Below are 11,620 nucleotides of genomic sequence, written 5' to 3'. Positions count from 1 at the left end.
GCTAAGATCCCGGTCGATAGTGATGTGGCTTCCTCACACTTCTTGCGGCTGGTGCGCTCATCATGAACTATTCATTTATTCATTCATTCAGAATGGATTTAGATTCAACTTCAAACAAATGATCTCTAAATCAACGATAGTCCTACGTCACCCTTGCGGTTATACCATAGATATAACCCACTTCCTGTTTTTTGTGGGAAATATACGGCTGAAACTGGAACAAACTTGTTCCCCCGACGTCCGGTTTGAAATTTTATCAGGATAAGTACCCATTGCGTGCATGCTGATATTCATTGTGTGTTTTAATTAAATAATTAGCACGGCTCTACGGCTCGTTATCGCTCAGGATAGTCATCGTAGTTGCTTGTGTTGTGCATTGTTTTGTTTTATTTTGCATCTGCTTTTGCCAATGCTGCCGCGCGGGGCACTCACGAAATGAGCGTGTGCAAAGCGTGCGACGGAAAAGTAATGATCAGTTATGATCCTGTGTAGGTAAGTGCGGTGTTCGACTTTATCGGCGCTGTACTTCGCTTTAGAGATGGGCAAACCGTTCATGAACTGTTCAAACGAACTAGTTCACCAAAAAGAGTGAACAAACGGTCGTTCTTTTTTACTGGGCAACAGTTCACATGAACTGCTTACCCAGTTCAGAACGAACTGTGTACGAAGACCGCTGACTGAACTGTGTATACAGTTCAGTTCAGAACGAACTGTACGGTGAACGATGAACTGTGTATGCAGTTCAGAACGAACTGGTTACGATGACCGCTGGCGGAACTGCGTATACAGTTCAGAACGAACTGACCGCTGGTTGAACTGTGTATACAGTTCAGAACGAACTGTGTATGGTGATCGGTGTATAAGAGGAAGGCGAGCGAACGAGTGAGGCTGAGGACATAGTAAACGCGGTGCGGTGCGATGCGATGCGATGCGATGCGATGTGATGCGATGTGATGCGATGTGATGCGATGCGGAGCGATGAATTGGAGCTCATCGCGTGCTATGACATACTGTTCGCTTCAGATCGCGCGTTTTTTGATGTTTCATTCCACTCCTTTCCACATGTAAACAACCCAGCACAAGGATGCCAGATATGATAACATGTCTTCATTTTGTAAGCAGTTGAATTGTGAGATCGTTTTTATCTGTGAACATAGTAAATGGAAAGCCCTTAACGTAACGTTTTCATTACACGCATTATGTAAATTAGAATAAAGTTATATAATTCATCGAACAAAACGAAAATAATAATTTAACAACTCAATCTTTATTTCAATTCGATGAGTTCGATTGTGAAGATATTTATGAAAATCGTCTGGCAACCACCACTAGCGTTCACTCGCGGCAAAACTCTCCACACACAGTTTCGCCGCATTGAAATCGCGTTCGCATCGCATTTACTATGGCTGATGTCACATTAGGCGGATTCGCCGCCGCGGAATCCGCGAGTAAAACCGCAGCGGAGGATCTACATTGTATTGTGAATGAGCCATGTCACACAGAGCGGGGTGGTTTTCAAATGGAGAAAATAACCGTCGCGAGAAAATAAGCCATAGGCTGATGTCACATTAGGCGGCCGTGTTTTGCATTGGACCTCGGGAACTTCCCGAATCTGAGTGTGATGTGGAGATGGAGATGAGATCTATGATGTACAGAGAAATGGACCAGATCGATCGGATCTTAGGATTCGTCTTTTGCATTCAGAAATATGATCATTCGTGCTATGAAATGTAGCAACCTTGCCTCGGCGAAAAATAAACTTCAAAATAAGTAATCCGTATTCGTGGAGCAATTTAATCTGTATCAGATTAGCAGACACGAAAATAATTTTAAATTGCTTAAATTTGGAAAATCATTACTCGATGTTTTTTAAATACTTAGAAAACAGTCCGAACTTAACGATTCTTCTATAAATCTTGTATCCATTCAGCAACATTTTGGACGAAATAAGTGTAATTTTGTAATAGAGCCCATTAACTGCATTTCTTTTGTTTGAACACACGTGCTGTCGTTTGAACAAAGGCTGTGTAGGTGTTACTCATGATAGCGTCTCGTTATCATTCCTCGAACCGTTTCTGTTGCTTGTCTCATAGGAATCGCAGTCGTTCGCTCTCTACCTTTGCGAATATGTTGACCATTGATTATTGACACAGCTCAAGACATCCTAGAATGACGTTGTCCTGACTGCGCCAATTCATCAAACGACGCACATAAGAATCCATCGAGGGCACTCTTTTGTTTGTTTCGTATCCTCCAACCACATAATATTAAAATATTAATTCAAAATGAGTAATGATGTTCCTAATAACTAAAGTAACTGTGGCGCATTGGATCTACAAACCTGCTCTTCAATTGTTTTTTTTATCAGGATTGACGACAATAGCGTTACTGTTATTTTGCATTCCGAGCATGGGTGCGATTAGAATAATTTCAATAATTCATTCTGCTCATCCAAAAAGGGTTCCAGCTCGCAGCTTCCAGCTTAGTCGAATTGAGGTTACTTGCGTGTGTAGGGTGAAATTCGATGAATAGGACGAAATGCCATCTGGTATTAAACAACGTAAATAAATTCGTCCTGTTTAAAAAACGAACGACGAATCAATTATTTGATATCGTTTATATAAAAATATATATATCGCGATAAAAAAGGAGATGTAGGTGAAAATTGGTTATATATTGTTATAAGTTTTTTTTCAAGCCAAATTTATGCAAAAAAATACGAAAACAAAGTTATTCAGATTTTATTTGCATTGGACCACCCTAATCGGTATCAAATATAAAGTAATAGGTATCCTAGCGGTATCATATATAGTTTACGACCTATTCTCATGCCTACCAAGTTTTTGAGTATAATATCATTAAAATCGGTCGAGCCGTTTCGGAGGAGTTTGACCACGAACATCGTGACACGAGAATTTTATATATAAAGCCGGGTTCAGACGGTGCGAGTAAGCATACGAGTCGGTCTAGTCAGTTACTGCAGTGCAGCTACTCACACCGTGTGAACACATCATGCCAGTTATTGTCATGTGTGATCCGGCGTGCGAGCTACTTCAAAGTTTTTTGAATTTACTCGCACTTGCATGCTTCACAACGTCAAAAACAGAATTTAGCGTTCGAATCAGTGATGCCAAATGTAATGAAATGTCTCTATTTTTAAGATATTTGAAAATATGTGAAGATATTTATAGACTTGAAAATTATTGGAAAAACAAATAAAACCCTCATAGTTTCTAAACGAAATAATTGTTATTTCGTTTTGCACGCTGGCGGGGCACGCTTTCTTTTTGAGATAGTTTTCTTGAGAATCTCTAATATAGAATCATTATCAGATCACAACTTACAAAAAAAAGTATTGTTCTAAGAAACAGAATACATATTCGATTTAAAAAAGTACATTTTCATTCATTATTAAAATTTTTGAAGCGTATCTATTGCACCTGCAAATCGACTATCATTTTCATTTCACAAAATAAATAAAATTAAAAAAAAAATCTTTTAGACTACCATTTATAACATCACATCCTTTCGGAATTATCTGAGCTATGGATGTTTTCGAGATTCTAAAAAATATCGACAACAATCCCAACGATATTCCAAAACAAAGGCACATCAATGTCATTTCTAATTTAACTCTTGCAGGTACAGCATCCCTCATGACTGTATCTTGGCGTTGTATTCGTGGAGCAATTAAATCCAACAGTTTTTTCACTTGTTCAGGTGTTATTACCAACACTGCTCTGTAATCTCGGGGATCCTCATCGTAGAGTTCCTTCAATATTGTATTTGTTGCTCCTTTTCTTTGCATCTAATTCCTGGCCCGAATCCTTTTCTCTTTCTGCTTTTTCGGATAGTACCTTCAGTTCAAAGAAATTCAGCACAAAGTATGTATTTTTAAACACGATCAGCGTTTGTTTTGCTATAAAATTGTGTGATGATACATTCAACTGAAAACCTAAGATGAAAACTGCCAATAAAGAAGTCGATTTTGGACCAATCATTTGACAAATTCGGACCTGATTGCTGTTTCTGACTGTTTGATGGACATTTGAAAAGTCGCCTGGCATCCCTGGTAAACCCGTGCCGTAGTATCTAGTTTCTCGCCAGCAGCTCACACTGTGTGAACGGACAACCAATTGTCAAGCGAGTCCACCGGGTCAGTAGCTGCTCATTGTCAAGTCAGCTACTAGCAACGTATAAATGGGCCTTAAGATTGTGCTCGATAATTTCGAGAAAGTCTTTCGCGTTTTGGTACAGTTCTGCTATAGCAGTTATTGCAAAACATTGGAGAAAAGCAGCGCAACGTTAGTTTGTGCTGAAATAACGAATCACGGCTCAAACTAAACCAAAATTTAAAAATCATAGTTGGATTTTCTATTCTGCTAAGATATTTTTAACAAAATTCGGACATATAATTACTGCTAACAAGCAGCATTTTATGAATGAAAAGAACAGTCCTACATAACATCTCACACTTTTTTATACTTGCTTTGGCATATCCCTCTAATGTACGAAAGAGTGAGTGAACTGCTCAAAAGAACTAGTTGACTTAAGTGAACGGTTTTGCCCATCTCTACTTCGCTTACAAAAGCAACAGCAAAACTGATTACAGAGAATCCGAACATTCAGTTTATTTGTGAGGAATGTTTGTCGGACCAAAAAAGTGGCGTGCGAGGTGATGCTTTAAGCCGGATTCAGACAGTGCGAATAAGCATACGAGTCGGTCTAGTCAGTTACTGCAGTGCAGCTACTCACACCGTGTGAACACAACATGCCAGTTAGGCCGATTACACATTATCCGGTTTCTGCCGGACCGGTCTGAAACCCAAATGGCAAATTTCAACCGTACCAACCTATTTACGGCGCCGTGATGCAGCCGTCTACTGCGACTACATGTCCGGCGATCGGACAAGTATTATACGCGATGTAAGTAGTATAGTGTCGACGTCTGGTGGAGACATCAGTTTGGGAAAGCAAATCATTCTCTATAAGATTATTAAACCTTAAGACAGTTTTGAGTTGTTTAAATTTTTAATGAAAATTTATTTCATTACTTATTTCATTTCTTAAAACCTGCGGTACTGATTCTTGTTTAATCATTTCTGTATAATTTTCTTGATATTTTCACTAAAACTCAATATTGTAATATAAAATCACTATCAAACATAATTATTGTTCCGGGGTATTTCCTCTCTTGCAAAAAACGTGCTACTCTATTACATAAAAACATATAACATATAAGAAAAAGTTAATTTTCATTCATAATTTTTTATTTTATATATGTGTTTACTGCACCTGAAAGTCCATTATCACTATCATTTCCCAAAAGCGGAGCATGAAGCTCAACGCGAATTGACAGTTGTTTGTGATGTCTGTTAGTGTTAGTACAATTCAGGCAATTTTTCCTCTCATGCATTAGTATGTGTGGTATTGACGTTTGTTTGTTTTGGAGTCAATTCAGAAGTCGCAAGTGATATGGATGCCGAAATTTTTATTTCGCTGCTATGGAACAAGTTAAGTGATGAACCTTTCTGATCAAAGCGAAGCAATGGTCACAGGCGCACGAGGGCATCATGGAGTATATTGCCATGGATTGTGTTATTAACGGTGGGTAGTGTCTTTCGACAAATTGATCGAGTTCTTAATTAACCTCTGTTTTTGTTTTGTTCACAGACAACTTCCCTTATTCGAAATCAGTATTGATCGAGATCAAGGATGTGAAATAAATTTCCAACTGGTTCATCAAGGGCAAAATTTTGAGCGACTTCATCGAGCTGAATGTGAAGGTCAGTTTTTGTTCAATTAAACACACCAAAATAGTTCTCTCTTCTAATTCTTATACGGTATTCCACACAGTTCGTCCTGACCCGGAACACGATCGACGATGAGGTGTCCGCAACTCGACTCGAGGAACTCCGACACAAAAGTATCGGTTCAGATAGAGCGAAATCACCCAGTTGTTGGCATTTCTGATTCGTCATTCATCGCCCAGGATCCGCTTATTAACAGCTGTGCGTTGAAGCGAAATGCGTTCGAGAAGCTGTCCTTGCTCCAGGAGTACGTGCACTAGGAATTGCGACATATGTATGCTGAGCGCCTTTCTGGACGAAGAGATAGTGAGATAGTGTTTGAAGGAAAATTACTATGTAATTTTAATCGTAAGAATAATTACTGCAATGGTGGAATAAAATAGACAGTCTAGAATGGATGAATAAGCATATACTCTCTCGTAGGTAAATTCTAAGGATAATCACAGGAACTGAACACATATCACATATAATTAAGTACCCCCCCCCTTGTTACGAAATGATATAATTATTGGTTCATCAAATTTTACACTTTTTTCTAACCGTGTTTCTGAGACTGTTGAAAAAATATGTGGCAACAGAGCGTGTGAAATAAATCATGCTAGTTGTGTATGTTTGGAAATAAAAGAACTTAGCGTGTGGATAAGTACACCGCAACTGGACTAAAGTTAGTTTTTTTGAAATACTGTTTATTACAGCCATGTTTTTTGTCCAGTAGGTTTTTCATGTTTATTTAACATAAGAACACCGCTCTTATGTGCAAGTAGTGTACGCGAGGCCTGGCGTACTACACCCCGGCCGAATGTACTCTCCAATGGACACAAATTTGGGAAGGCTCGTGGTTGCCGCAGCAGTTGTGGTTTCAGGATTTCCCATATGCAATCAGCTGCATGTAGCTGAAATATTTGCAATGTTTACCTGTCATTCCACTATATTAATAAATGCATGTATGTGTATGTGAATGATGTACGGTTTTGTGTAGTGCGATGACTCTTTCACATTGTTATCCGGTTATCCGTCCAAACCCAGCGGCGCTTTTTGAAACCGGTCCGGCGGAAACCGGATAATGTGTAATCGCCCTAAGGCAAATTTCGACCGTACCAACCTCTTTACGGCGCCGTGATGCAGCCGTCCACTGCGACTGCAATGTCTGGTGACCGGACAAGCATTATAAGCGATGACAGTAGTATTGTGTCGGCGTCTGGTGGAGACATCGGTTTAGGAAGGCAAATCATTCTCTATAAGATTATTACACCTCAAGACAGTTTTAAGTTGTTTAAATTTTCAATGAAATTTTTTACTGCGTATTATGTGATTACTTAAAACACGTAGAACTGACTATTACTTAATTATTTTTGTATAACTTTCCTGATATTTTCACCAAAACTCATCATTATAATATGAAATCGCTATCAAACACAATTCTTGTTCAGGGTTTTTTTCACTACTTGCGGAAGAACGTATTGCTCTATTACATAAAAACATATTTGTTGAAGAAAATGTTTATTTTCATTCATAATTTTTATTTTGTATACGAGTTTACTGCACCTGAAAATCCATTATCATTTCCCAAAAACGGAGCACGAAGCTCCATACCATCAACTCGAATTGACAGTTGTTTGTCATGTGTGTTAGTATGAGTACAATTCAGGAAATTTATCGTCTCATGGATTAATATGTGTGAGCTATTGACGTTTGTTTGTTGTTTTTGAAATCAATTCAGAAGTCGGATGTGAAATGGATGCCGAAATTTTGCTTTTTTATTTCGCTGCTGTGGAACAAATTCAGCGATGCAAGTTTCTGCTCAAAGTGAATCAATGGTCACAATGGTCACGTACGAGGTCATCATGGAGCATATTGCCACGGACTGTGTAATCAACGGTGGATGGTGTCTTTCGACATATTGATCGAGTAATTTAATTGACATCTGTTTTTGCTTTGTTCACAGTCAACTTCCCTTATTTGGAATCGCTACTGAACGAGTTCAAATCTCCAAAAAGTTCATCAAAGGGCAGATTTTGAGCGACTATCGAGCTGAATGTGAAGGTTAGTTTTTGTTGATTTGAAACACCAAAAATAGCTCTCTCTACTAATATTTTTATTCGGATCTCCACACAGTTTGATCTGATCCGGGATGCTATCGACGACGATGTGGCCGAGGAACTCAAGCCCAAACTATCCGATCTGTGCTCCGTCATCAAGAAGTTTCCCTGTCCGACGCCGAAACATCGGCTCTGTCAGAGCGAAACCATCCAGCGGTTGGCATATCTCATTCGACATTCTCCGCTCAGGATCTGCATATTAACAGCTGTGCGTTCATGCGAAATGCACTCGACAAAGCGACCTTTGCCCCGGGAGTACGTGCTCGAGAAATTGCGGCTTATGCTAAGCGCGTTTCTGGACGAGGATTTGCGGAAGTATGAGATAGTGTTTGAAGGAAAATTTAGATGTTAATTTTAGTTTAGTTTAGATTATTACTGCAATAGTGAAATAAAAATACACTCAAGAATAAATGAATGGACACACATTCTATCGTAGGCAAAAAATCTATTGTAAAAATATATGGCATCAGCGCGTTTGAAATGAATCATGATATTTGTGTATGTTTGGGAATAAAATAATTTGGCATATGGATAAGTACAGTGCAACTGGACTTGAGTTAGTTTTTATAATACTGTTTACGACAACCAAGTTTTTCTGTTAAGTAAGTTTTTTATATTTGGTTATCATTGCAAATTTACATCCCAAGGAAAGATTAGATCACAAAAAAAGATATTGTTTCGTCAACACGCCCGGTATATGGCTGGATTTCTCCAAGAGTGCCACAAAAAATGTTTGGCGAGAAGTCTGCGCGGAATTATTATGGTGTTAAAACGGTTTACTTCTTTCCCGTTAGCTCCGCCAGAGACCTTGTCGTGTGAGCAGTTCCCATGTACCCCTAGTACATACTCTCCCATTTACTCCCATTTTGATCCCTGCGCTTCCAAATCTTTTAATAAATCTTTTACCTAGAACGATTGTATATTCAGAACAAACAAAAATCAAAATCGAAAACAGCTTGCATGTAGCAGGAATATTACAGAGACAAGGCTAGTTCTTTAGCGAGTAAACATTTTTTTTATGACGTCATCCGAATTGTCAGTGTAAACAGTCGCCAGTTGTATTTTGTTTTCCGACTTACGCGTAAATGTTCCTGAAATGAAAAATCGAAAATGGTTCAATGCGCTGTGAGCGGGTGTATAAATTATGAAAATGACATTATCGGACCAAAAAAGAGATTCTTTCGCTTTCCAAAAAACCGAGAATTATGTTCTTTGTGGATAAATGTTTTATCAAATTATTCATGGTGTTAAATATAATCAACTATATTATCAACGCACAAACTTACAAAGCACGAAAAATAAAAAATAAGAACACACTGTTTACTTCAACGACTCAGATGACGTTACTAAAAAATGACTGATCCGGAGTAGCTAGCCTTGTCTCTGTAGGCCGTGGCAATGTTTACCTGTCAATTCACTGTATAAATAAATGCACCTATGTGTATGTGAGAGATGCACGTTTTTGTGTAGCGTGAGGTGTCTTTCACATTGTTATCCGGTTATCCGTCCAAACCCAGCGGCGCTTATTGAAACCGGTCCGGCAGAAACCGGATAATGTGTAATCGGCCTTAGTGTCATGCGTAATCCGGCTTGCGAGCTACTTCAAAGATTTTTGAATTTATTCGCACTCGCATCCTCCAAAACGTGACAAACAGAATTTAGCGTTCGAATCAGGGATGCCAAATGTAAAGAAATGTCTCTATTTTTAAGATACTTGAAAATATGCGAAGATATTTATAGACTTGAAAATTATTGGAAAAATGAATAAAACCCTCATAGTTTCTAAACGGAATCGTTGTTATTTTGTTATGCACGCTGTCGGGGCACGCTTTATTTTTAAGATAGTTTTCTAGAGAATCTCCAATATAGAATCATTATCAGGCACAATTTTCATTTCAAATTCACTCACAACTTGCAAAGAAAGTATTTTTCTAAGAAACAGAATACATATTCGATTTAAAAAAGTACATTTTCATTCATTATTTTAATTTTTGACGCGTATTTATTCTACCTGCAAAACTACTATAATTTTTATTTCACAAATTGGTACACGGGGGTCTTCGTAGCCTAATTGGTTGCGTGACCGCTACTAAGCGAACGATCATGAGCTCATAACTCAGGGCCCCTAAACTGACCATCTTAGTGTGTTATTCTAGCAACTATGTCCACGCAACAATCATCATGTGTCGGTAATCCCAGTCCCTTACCGCTCACATTTTCGGTCTGCTGTACCGATTGGCACTATTAATAACGCAACAAAGGAAGCCTCATATCAACAGTCCCGCTGTGAACAACCCAACTGTGAACATTCGAACAATAGCAATATTCTTTCGCCGAAAAAAGGCGACATGTGTTGTGCATATTTAGAATAGGAATTCTCTTGCGCCTAAATGGCTACTGTGTTATAGATAAAAGCAAATGTTTATCGATAGATAGATGTTACAGCTGAATTACTAAATGAGCCTAATAAAATAAACTGTTGGGACAAAAAAGAAATTGGTACACGAAGCTGCTGGCAAGGCGAAATAAATAAAATTTAAAAGAAATCTTTTAGATTGCCATTTGAAGCATCACATACTTCCGAAATTATCTTAGGTATGGATGCTTTCGAGATTCTAAAAAATATCGACAACAATCTGAACGATATTTCAGAAGGAAGGCACATCAATGTCGTTTTTTAATTTCACTCTTGCAGGTATAGCATCCCTCATGAGTGTATTTTGGCGTTGTATTTTTGGACCACTGAAATTCAACAGTGTTTCCATTTATTCAGGTGTTTTCTATGTACTCTGGAGGATCATCATCGTAGAGTTCCTTCAATATTTTATTTGTTGTTCCTTTTCCTTGTATCCAATTCCTGGCTCAAATCCTTAAAATAAATGCGGATCAATCATCTGTCAAATTCGGATCTGATTGCTGTTTCTGATTATTTGACGGACATTTGAAAAATCATCTGGCATCCCTGGTAAGCCAATGTTGTAGTATCTAGTTTCTCGTCAGCAGCTCACACTGTTTGAAGACTAAATTAGATCCGAAAATACACAAAATAGAGAATTTCAGGAACGGGAAAGATGGCTCGATTATTGTTGAGTGTGCAGCAGGGGATAATATTGAGCAAGTGAAAAATGAAATTGAGATCAATCTTGGAGAAAGGTTTAGTACGTTTATTTCAAATCCAATAACACCGAAATTGAAAATTATTGGGATGGGTGATCGATATTCCTCTGATGTTTTCATTGACTTCTTGAAGAGTCAAAATGAAAACATTTCGATTAATGATGTGAAGGTCGTTGCTGAATATTAAAATCCACGCTTGAAATATAACAAATACAACACGATAACTGAAGTTGACCATGATACTTAAAGAAACCTGATGACTGATAGTAAATAGGGATTGTTAACCGGTTTTACCGGTAATACCGGGTCATTTTTCACTACCGAATCTCCGGTAATTTTACAATCAATAACCGGTAATTTCGGTAATTTAATTTTTACAATAATATTTGCCTTTATCAATCAAAAAATCAAAATATGATCGAAAAAACACAACTGGTAGTGTTGCGCCGATTCTAGGACCTCCGAGCTTCAGCTTTAGATCTGCTCGATCTGAAGACGAGACACAGGATAAGCTTCAGCGATGGAGAACAGACAGCGATAAAGGGATTGGTTGATGCCCTCGAACCAGTTCTCATCGCTGTTGAACTGCTATGG

General features: G+C 38.3%; 2 long non-coding RNA genes across 2 annotated transcripts; both read left to right on the top strand.

The window, feature by feature from the left end:
* The first annotated feature begins 5,053 nt into the window (after positions 1-5,053).
* On the top strand, positions 5,054-6,466 carry LOC129762144 (uncharacterized). The gene is made up of 3 exons (XR_008740553.1): positions 5,054-5,607; positions 5,674-5,786; positions 5,857-6,466. It is a non-coding gene; the product is annotated as an uncharacterized LOC129762144 (long non-coding RNA).
* Positions 6,467-7,505: 1,039 nt separating this feature from the next.
* Positions 7,506-8,460, top strand: LOC129763488 (uncharacterized). Its single transcript, XR_008740940.1, has 3 exons — positions 7,506-7,688; positions 7,756-7,853; positions 7,926-8,460. It is a non-coding gene; the product is annotated as an uncharacterized LOC129763488 (long non-coding RNA).
* The last annotated feature ends 3,160 nt before the right edge of the window (positions 8,461-11,620 follow it).

This window comes from Toxorhynchites rutilus, chromosome 1 (genome assembly GCF_029784135.1).
Source record: "Toxorhynchites rutilus septentrionalis strain SRP chromosome 1, ASM2978413v1, whole genome shotgun sequence".
Taxonomy (NCBI): Eukaryota; Metazoa; Arthropoda; class Insecta; order Diptera; family Culicidae; genus Toxorhynchites; species Toxorhynchites rutilus.
The sequence above is the reverse complement of the archived record's forward strand: the minus strand, read 5'-3'. Positions and strand labels throughout refer to the sequence as shown.